This window comes from Populus nigra, chromosome 2 (genome assembly GCF_951802175.1).
Source record: "Populus nigra chromosome 2, ddPopNigr1.1, whole genome shotgun sequence".
Lineage (NCBI taxonomy): Eukaryota > Viridiplantae > Streptophyta > Magnoliopsida > Malpighiales > Salicaceae > Populus > Populus nigra.
This window is the reverse complement of record NC_084853.1, coordinates 45,989,234-46,000,011: the sequence shown is the minus strand read 5'-3', so window position 1 is coordinate 46,000,011 and position 10,778 is coordinate 45,989,234. Positions and strand designations below refer to the sequence as shown.

At 32.3% G+C, this 10,778-nt stretch overlaps 1 long non-coding RNA gene across 1 annotated transcript; it reads left to right on the top strand.

Moving 5' to 3' along the window:
* Positions 1–1,536: 1,536 nt before the first annotated feature.
* Positions 1,537–10,778, top strand: LOC133682287 (uncharacterized). Its single transcript, XR_009836651.1, has 4 exons — positions 1,537–1,626; positions 2,192–2,395; positions 2,772–2,878; positions 10,207–10,778. It is a non-coding gene; the product is annotated as an uncharacterized LOC133682287 (long non-coding RNA).

The window sequence follows — 10,778 nt, the reverse complement described above, 5'->3', positions numbered from 1 at the left end:
GAAATAACTACAACTAAATTTGTTATTTAGAGAATTAAAAAAGAAACTGAAACTAAAAATCCAAGAATCATAACAATGCTAAAATTTCAAAAAATAAATATGATATATATTCAGTCAATTGCTTCCTCTTACCCCAGGCGGCTCCGCTCCTGTGCGCGACCTCTAGATTAATTATTTTCGATCGCATATACAACATACAGTTGAAAAGGTCATAGGAGCTGATGGTAATTTGACATGAGTAGTTCTTAGACTTTTCTAACCAAGCCATTTCAAATGCAAAAAACATATCAAATGTTGATAGAAAATTAGTAACTTGATTAAATTCCTCATAAATTTTTTATTTGAACCAAACTTAATAAATACATATTACCAACACTTTTCACTTCAATCAAACATAAATGTCATAGTTTAAATGATCATATTTCAGAAATATATTCAAGAATTCACATACCAAGAGTTCCTTACGTGCTAGTTAACAATCAATTCCAGTCTAAAAAACAAAGAGAAAGGGATAAAAAAACGTAGATGTAATCCATGTGCAAGGACATTAAAAAAAAAAACACATCAATATACCCACACCATTTATGTGATGCATATATGCACTCTTATCAAGATTATTAATTTTCACGTTACAGTTTATATGATTACATGACAATACACTTAATTAAAAAATGCAAATTATATGCATGTGTACTTTACTTGGAATTTATTATATTAATAAACTTCTCGAATCACAATAAATCATGATAACACAATTCAAACATGCAAATTATAACATCTCCAGCAGTGATTTGATGATTTGTATTAATTGTAAATGCAATACAACATGTCTACAATTTACTATATGCATGTAAAATATACGCCAACAGTACTAGATTGTGCTTTTACTATATGTGTGATCAGTTGTTGTGCATGTGATATACGCGTAATCTACAGGTTATGCATATAGAATATACACAATTATTGTTTTTGTGTTACAATGAAAATTATTTTTTTTAATATGTTAATTTAAAAAATAAGTTTTTTTTTACGGTGTTGATGTGGGAAAAGACTAGCATTCCTCCATGTTTTTGCAGTAAAAAGCTAGTCTTTTCTCGAATCCAAAGCAATATAAGACAATATCTTGCACCATAACTATGTGGATTTGCTCTGTTTGCAGTGTACTTTCAAATCTCATTTAGTGGGCATTTAATCACCCAAAAAAAGGACAAGATTTAACAGGAAGTGGGTTGGTGTTGTAATTATGTGGAGTGTTCTTTTAGGTCTTAAATCTTGTATAGCGATAAATAGTAAATTGTTTATCTACACTTGATGGCCAGATCACACTTACCGGGTGGCACCCTCCCTAGACAGGTGGTAATATACGTCACCAGAGGCAAAGAGGAAGCTAAGACACATGCAGTTTTAGTTACCTGATCCAACGGATTTGGACCCGGTTGCATAAAAACATACAATGGGTCGTACCTTACACAACCCTTTTAAGCTAATAGCGGATCATGGTACTTGACGATATTTATTCTTTCTCATTACTATCAAGTATCACCCATCTTTTTCGAACCCTAATGGAGTCTCTCAAGAAAAACACAAGACGAGGCAGGGAGACAGTGGAAAAACTTGAGCAACGAGGTATTTTTATTTTTTTATTCACAAATCTCTTCTTTTCAAATTTATTTTTCGCTCTGTCAGATGATTGTGATCCACACAAAAGTATATGCTTAATTTGTGTTTTAGGGCTAGGGCTAATTAGTAAATCACTCTAAAATACATGTGGGATTGTGCCAAATGATGGTTTTGTGGTTAGGTTTTAGGACTTGGATCGAGGGTCATCTCTCTCTCTCTCTCGTGTTATGAAAACAAGTAGATCTGACGGCCATTGACCTCTTTCCATCAACTTCAAATCTTTTAACTTGGGATGATATGAATTTTGTATATTAAGTCGTCAAGATTCTCTGAATTTTTTAGGAACAGTAATTACAAAACTGACTGTGACCTGGTGCAGCGTGCAAAAGTGATTGTAAATCAAGAACTAGAACCCTGAAACTCTGAAAGCAGTGTGATGAAATAGATGGCTAGCTATTCTATTCTATTCTATTCTATTCTATCGCTCGTTTTGATCTTAAACGGGGCTGTGGTGTGAAACCTGTCTTCTCTTGACAGCTATCTTCTTTTCAAATTATTTTTTTCTTCGTAGGCTTCGGAGTTTGAAACCGTCAACCAATCAGAATTTGGAAAAATAAAATGTTGGCCTCTCGTTCTCTGATGTACAAATAATGGTAGTACTTACTTACCGTCCCATGTTCAGTTTCTATTGGCAAATCGCAATAATTCACCCTGATTTTGATTCACCGTCTCCACAGCACTTGAAGCTGCAACACGTAGGCACCTGTCAGCTAAGGTAAATGCTACACCTCGAATCAATTGCTTCTAATTTGCCGGTGTTGAGGCACAAGTTCTTTACATTAGTGTATATTCTATTCATTGATTAGATAATTAATGATTTCCAAACTAATCCATTTGTCTTGGGTTATAGAAATTAAGTTTACTAAAACTTGTGGTTTAGATATTCTCTTGTACTATGTATTAATTAAGTCACTGAAATAGAAATGTCAAATTTTTACATGAACCCCTGACGGAGCTCAATCTCATTAATGATTGATGTATTGGGTTCCCTATTTATTAGGATAGAAATAATACTAAACTAAGATAATATGATTAGTTTGATGTGATGTACCAAGTTCGTGTCGTATAATTTCTTCTCAAAACACATGCAGGCACAATACAGACGAGGTGAGGTGACAATAACCAGACATGGACCGTGTGGAGGTCTGATAAAGGAGCACCAACGAGGGCTAACCTAACAGAATATTAGAAAGAACAGGTGATGTGTAATGACAAATTCAGACACTCTCAGTTTTTTCTTGCTAATCTCTTTCAGATTGTTTATGTTTATTTTCTTTGTTTCTTAGAGTAATAAAGAACTTAATGGAGTTGCAAATTACTACATCTCACATGAAACTTGGATGCGTTGAGTCTATACGACACATATTATCTATCCAACTTGATGGCTTCTTTAGCTTTGTGTTATGGTTAATTACATTTTGCTGAAAACAAAAACAGTGTTCTTATTTGTACGTAGTTCTCTTAACTATGGATAGGTTTTTTAATGTCAGCAACACTATGGACTCTTTTAATAATCGCTAGCAAACAAAAGCAATCTCAATAATATATTCAAAAAAATTAAGAAGACAAGAAAGAAAGGAAATCTCAAAATTTTATTGCAAATACAAAAGTACATGGATAAGTAATTAACAAGTAGTCTTACACCACCCAGAGAATTACTCTCATATTAGAATCACGCCAATTAAAAGTTTAATTTGATCACAACACCGAATTACAAATCTCTAATAAATGGTTTTACAATTAACATTACCAGTTATTTGATACCTGAAAATTCTAACGGCTAGCAACTAACAAGATAACAACAAACAACGATTAATACTAGCCTTTACTGTCACTTGGATGATAACAAGGTTGACATCACTTATTGGAAATCAACTGCTCCTTCCTGCCAATATATATTGCTGGAACTTTAGCTTTCATATAATATATACTTCAACCCATTGGAACCTACATCAACATAATCCTTATTTTTACCACCATTCTTTCCTGCTAGACTCAATCTATCTATTTCCCTTAACTCTACTTCTAATGTCCTTGTCTTGATAATTAGAATTTGCACCAATTTCCTCTCTCCCGAAGCAACTTGCCTCGGGCAATTAATTTTTGATATAATCTTGAAGCAATTGAGGATTAAGGTGATGGGCTTCACTGTCTTGTAACCACAGTTCTTCTAGTTTGGGTTTGGATGCCCATTGCACCAAGAACTTGTTATAACCCTCTCTTCTGGTAGACACATATTTATGTCTTAATATTGAATCTATAATTTCTGGAGTTGGCTAAACTCGAGGGATTGTTGAAGGAGGATTCTGTAGTTCATGAGTGGATGCAAAACGATGATAAACTGTGAGCTTTTCCACATTTAAAACTAGGCTAAATTGGAATTTTATTGGCAGATCAATCAAATAGGTATTAGTTTCTGACTTCTCGAGGATCTTAAATGGACCACTCTTCCTAGCATGCAATTTGTTATATGTTATGGGGGAACCTTTCAGGTCACAATCTGATTAAAACCATGTCCCCTTCCTAAAAATACAGCTCCCTCGTATGTTTATTAGCTTGTGCAGTACATTTGACAACCTGATGTTTCATCTTGTACTTGACACTCTCATGTAAAGTGGACATAATTAAATGCTATAAAATCCAGCCTTGCTTCACTGGTCTTTTGAGGTAGATGCAAGGAAGAAACATCTGTAAGAATCTTAGGACACAACTCATATACCAGTTCAAATGGTGCGATTAAGTCTCAACTCACAACGTGATCATTTGTTAAACTTCTGAGCAGATTGCCAAGACTTTTGTTAGTGACTTTGGTTTAGCCATCGGTTTATGGGTGGATGACACTAGAGAAAAGAAGTTTCATTCCTAGTTTACCCCATAGTGTCTTCCAAAAGTAACTAACAAACTTGACATCCCTGTTAGAGATAATTAAAACTGGAATGCCATGCGGTCGCATGATTTTTTTTTAAGAAAAAAAAAACAGTATGGGAAGCATCAAAGGTCTTTCATTAAGGAACAAAATAAATCATCTCAGAAAATTAATCCACCAACACCATGATAAAATAATTACCACAAATTGTCCCTGGGAGTCTAAGCACAAAGTCTATACTCAAAACAATTTAGGGTCTTTGCGGAATTGGTAATGGAATATATAGGCCAATTGTGCTTGTTTCCCTTGTCTAGTTGGCAAACTCTACACCTGCTCATAATGGTATTGATCGTCCTCATGTTTAGCTAATAAAAGCGATCAACAACCAAGAATGATGTTTTGTCGCGCCCAGTGACTTGTCATTCATTCTCCATGCAACTCCTAAATAATAAACTTAGTATTCAACTTGTTCTGAGAATGTAAGTACTTCAATGAGTCATGGTCTGTAAATAGAATGAACTCGCGATGGATAAGGTAAGGTCTCTAGTGTTTCAAAGTTTGAACAAGTGCATAAAATTATAGATCATATGCCGAGTACTCCTCCCAGCTAGTATCATTCAATTTTTCATTGTAATTTGCAATAGGATGTCCTGCCTGACTTTGCACACCCCTAATGCTAATGGGGGATGCATCACAGGAAATTTTAAAAACTTGAGAAAAGTCAGGAAGTTTGGGAATAATAAGAGCCTCTGGCATCTTTTGCTTGATGACTTTAAAGGCCCATGTTGTTGTGGAAGACCACTTAAAGAATTTGGCTTACAGACACTGTGATTGGACCCATGATGGTACTAAAAGCTTGACTTAATCGACAGTAAAAGTTGGATAGACAATGAAAGCTTCTGATATCAAAAAATGATTGTGGTTTTGGCCACTTCATGATTGCCCGAACCTTCTCATGATCGGCTTCAAATCCTAGCTGAGATATGATAAATCCCAGAAAATTCACTTTGGATTGAAGGAAAGAAAATTTGTTATAATTAGCTTAAAACTTTTCTTGTCATGGCAACTTTAAAATTTGCTTTAAGTGTTCTAAATGCTCCTCTACATTCTGACTGAAAATAAATACGTCATTAAAATATACTACAACACACCTACCTAGAAAAGATTTCAAAGTCTGAAAATCATCACCCTTATAAAGGTGCTTGGTTCATTTCTTAGGCTAAAGGGCATCACAAGTCATCCATACAACCTATCTTTTGTTTTGAAGATTATCTTCCTCTCATCTCCAGGCCTTACACGAATCTGATGGTAACCGCTCATTAGGTCTAGTTTAAAAAATAATCCTGGCACCCTTTTTAATTTTTATTCTAATAAAATTACTAAATATTTCTATAATATTTATTTATTTGTTTTGTTTTTAAATGTAATCTAGTATATATTAAAAGATTTCAACCACATTTTCGAACAATATTTTATCTTGCTTGGCCTATCCCTACTTATTTTTGTTCCCATCTGTCTTAGCTCCTCCTCCATTGAATCTATATCCTCCTCCCTTCTTCTTACAATGGCAGAAGAAAGCAAAACATACACTTTTAGCCTTCTTTTTAGGCTGCGAACACGTTGCAAATACATGCAGGTACGTAGCACCGTCATAACAGTACATGAATTTGTTAGAGTCTCGTATGGTAGGCGTGAATATTAATTATTTGCTTGCTGGCATCCATTTTGTTTCATTATTTAAAATATTGTTTTAAATTTGTCGGATTTCGAAGGACATCATGTCGCAGTGTTAAAAAAATAATAATCTTAAAAAGTAAAAGATCACGCTTTTTTATATATATATACAGAAAATGATTTTCTAAATTTCTTTATGTTTTTTTATTATTAAAAAAGTTAATAAATAAAAATATTCTAAGCAAAATTTAGTTTGGTTCTTAAAAATATATATATTTTTTATTTTAAACGGATTATATTTTTTAGAAGTTGCAAAAAATTCATATGTTTTATATTATTTATTGATTATATCAAATTTAGTTTTTAATTTTTTTATTGCTATATATTTTTTTTTGAATTGTTTTTTTTATTCTTTGTTAGTTTTATCTTTTAAAATTTGATTTAATTTTATTTTTATATTAATTTTTATTTTCATTCTTTTGATTGTTATTTATTTCTCTAACTCTTTTCTTAATTGCAATTTTTCTCATTTGTCATATTTTGTCCTTATTTTTTTATTACTATTTGTTTTATTTAAAATAATTTATAAAATTAGAATTTATTTTTCAATTTCATCACCCTTCAACTTTTTAATTTATCAGATTTGATATTTATTATTTTAATAAACTTAAACAAAACTTTAAAAGTTATTTTTCAACTCATTTTTCATAGTATAACTAAACACTGAAAGTATTTTTCAATTTATTTTTCATGAAAAATAATTTATTTTTTAAAAATCTACTTTTCATAAAACTATTTTCCAAAAAGAAACTACTTTTTGGTAAACTAACTAGCCCAAAAATATAAATTTCTTATGGACACATCTCACATCTTTCTAACTTGAGTATTTATTTTACAGAAAAGTCTTGCACGACACCATTGTAATAGTGATAGCTTCTTAGCAATTGCAGTAACAAACCGGTTAATGGTAGTGAAACAAAGATAAATACTACATTGGGTCAATTTAGCTAGAAAGCGTAAGTGGGATAATATTTGATTTCCGATGGAGGGATACAGTAGTCTGTGTATCTGGGCTTAAAATGCTCATGGTTTGTAGTAAGTGGACCGTGAAAAACAGAGGAAACAAAATAAAATCCAATCTCGTACCTAGTTTTGAGCACTCAAATGCCTTGAGTGGCATTGGCTATTTATATCCCAATATTTCTTAGTTAACATTTCTAGTAAATTTTATTCATACAATTATGTTTTTAATCATTCCTATCCTTTAAAGCTTCGGAACTGGCCTAAACTAACACTAGTCATGATTAATTTCTAGAATTCTGGAGTTTAATTTTGTAAGATATATAGTCGACAAGGTATATAGACCCTCTTATGCAATATAGCTGGTATGGTATAGTAGTAATTTTGTACTAAATTGATAATATAATATAATGATGTTACCTTATATTTAATTGATCATATATATATAGTTTTGTTGTTTTGCTAGGTACTACTCCTAACACATTCTGACCTAGGATTATGTTTTGGTTTCTACCTTGGGATAGCCTTCCAATCAAATATATTATTAAAATTCGAGAACAACAACGTATGACGAATTTGTGTGATTTAAGTGATTAAAATATTAATTGCAAAGATATGACAACAAAGGGTGATAGAACCATTTGAACCATATTTGTACGGCCCAAATGAAGTCCCATGATAAATATTTGGCCTGAACTAATACTTTCTTAAGGGTTGAATTATGATCGTCGACCTCGTATAAGTATTGGAGTAAAATCAATTTTATATCAAGGTGATGGGCAACCTAGCTATGAGATTATTAGATAATTAAGTTGAGTACACCATTAGCCTACGCACTTGGATTACTTAAAGTAGCATATTGTAAGACCCACAATAATTTATCCCAACTTGACAATTCATCTTGGTGTGTGATACCAAATCTGAATTTTTTAGCTGCTATTTTATTATTTTGACATCAAATTTGCTTTGTTTAGCTGCTATTTATATTTTTGGTTTCTTGGTTTGTTTATCATGGTATTTTATAGATCTGCTAAACTTGAGTTATAAACAGATTTTTCATGTTTTATATGTCTTCTCCGCTAGATCTTGGCGTATTCTAATGCAATATTATACTTCTTAAATAAAATATTAAATTTATTAAATTATAAATTATGAATAAATAGCTCTCGGGAATTAAAAACACAAGATTAATGTTGTGTGGCCACGATATGATGGTAAATTTAATCTTAAATATTCAGACATTGTATATTAATATTTATTTTCGCAACAATCAGATATATTTGAATACTTTCTTCAACCATTATTATCCCGTAACTCAATGTGCCTTCGTCAAAGGAGAAGCTCATAGAAGAAGTTCAGCTTGTTGTTTTTTTTAACTAAATTTAATTTTATATAATTAATAAACTGGATCCAAATAGAATTAGATATCAATACAAAATATTTAACTTAATACAGAATCATACATCATAAGAATTAAAATACAATAAAATAGAAAGTAAATAAGTGTGAGAAACTAATCCCAGCATAGCGTATAAAAAACAAGTACACGTATAACAAATTCATACAAAAGGTAAGAGAAGAGGTCGAGATTTTATAAATTCATCTAATATTTTCTCCTTCATCAAATATGCTTAAGTTTTGATAGTTCATCTTCAAACACAAGATTTTTAACTGTATTTATGAGTAGGGAAATAACAACAACAATGTAACTATTTAGATCTAAAATGAACCAAATGGAGGGTTGATGGAATACATTTTAACTATAAGAAGAGAAAGATAGAAAAGAGAGAGAGAGAGAGAGAGAGAAATTGAGGGAGAAGACGGTTTCTAAGTTCTCAAGGTTCTGATTTGATCCCTTTTCATTGTCACAAGAACAGGCCTCAATAATGGTGCCAAACTTCTTGCATTCTTTAATTTGTGCTGGTCTTCTTTGAATCTCCTTACAGTTTTACTATTGATATATTCATTGTTAGACAGATATCTTTCTTCTTAGGAACCACCTACTCATCAGTTTGCATTACAGCCATGCTCTGACTAATAATTTGCCACCGACTTTTGTTCAAAAATTCAAAAGCTGAGCAGACTATCGTAACAGCGACCTTGAAAGTAGCTTTCCCATCAAATAAAAATCAATCTCTTTTTCAGTTCAGCCTGACTCTTTTGCCAGTTTATACTAGGTGAATTCAAGACTTTGATGTTGGGTCACATGAATCTTCTTTTTCCCTTTATCTAGAGGATCCTTGTAAAGCTTTCTCCAAATATTGTGCATAAAGATGATAGTTATGGATGTTGTTTTCATCCAAAATCATGGATTTTTGGTTCACGAGTATCACACCTTCGTAACTAATATCCATCACGTCCTTTTCGTAGAAGGTATGCTATCTTCTTTGATATTGCCTGGCTGTTGTGTTACTTCTCAGGCTCTCACCTAATTGTATGTATTTTCCATTCTTATGACGCTTTAGAGGTCAATCTTATGAATTTTGGATTGGAGAGATTTGCGCTGTTGGTTTGATATTTTACTCTATTTGAGATGTTATTTGCCTCAGGTGAACCATATTATGGCATGCTGCATTAATTTATTTATTGGCTCGATTTCGCTGGAGATCTCGTGTACACATCATGATGCACTTGTTTTACCCTTGCAAAAGACATATTTTTACAAGGAAAAAGAGAGGAGATCTGTACAGAATTACAAATGGTACATTTTTTATAAAATCTTAGATGAAAGTGAGACAGAATGGGAGGGGGGGCGTTAGGCATGATTTCATTACTGTTACAGTATGAACGCCGTTTTTTTTTTTGTGTCTTCTTCTAGCATTGCCACTATCTTCATAGGTTATCTCATATAAGATTTGATTTTGAATTATTTCTCTTTCATGGGCCAAGTTTGGTGGGTTGATTCTTCAGACTATAGATTTGTTATATGCTTTGAAGCCGCAGATCTCTGCTTTGTTTTGATGCAGGAAGCACAGACTTATCAGTTTTCATTTCTTAGCACATCGATCGAGGGATGCTCTGCCAAGTGGAGCTCATTGACCGAACTCTTCTATTTGTGAAGTTTATGCAACAAGTAAGTCCCTTTCGTTCTTATATACAAAGTTAAATGGATGTAGGGTTCCACAATTAACGTAAAATTAATAAACCGTGTTGAGTTTAATTACTTGATGTAAGAATTTGGCTAGTGGTAGGTCAGGGTTGGCATTGTCCCATCTAGATTAGGGAGTGGAATTAGAAAATCTGAAGTGGGGTCGTCGCATAAAAATTATAAAGACAGACTTGAAAATGAATGAAAGTGAAAAAAGATTGGAGAACAGTTATGTAGCTTGATTTGGCGAGGGGGGAGGGCAAGTGCGTTAACTATCATTAAAAGGTCGGCTAATTGTGTCCTTGAAGTACTTTTCAAGAGTCATTTAATCAATACTTATAAGTAATTATAATGTTTATTTTTTATTTTAAACACTTAAAATATTACCAAATAAAACAATGTTTATTTAAATATTAAACAAATGCATTCATATAATGTTTTTTTCTCGAA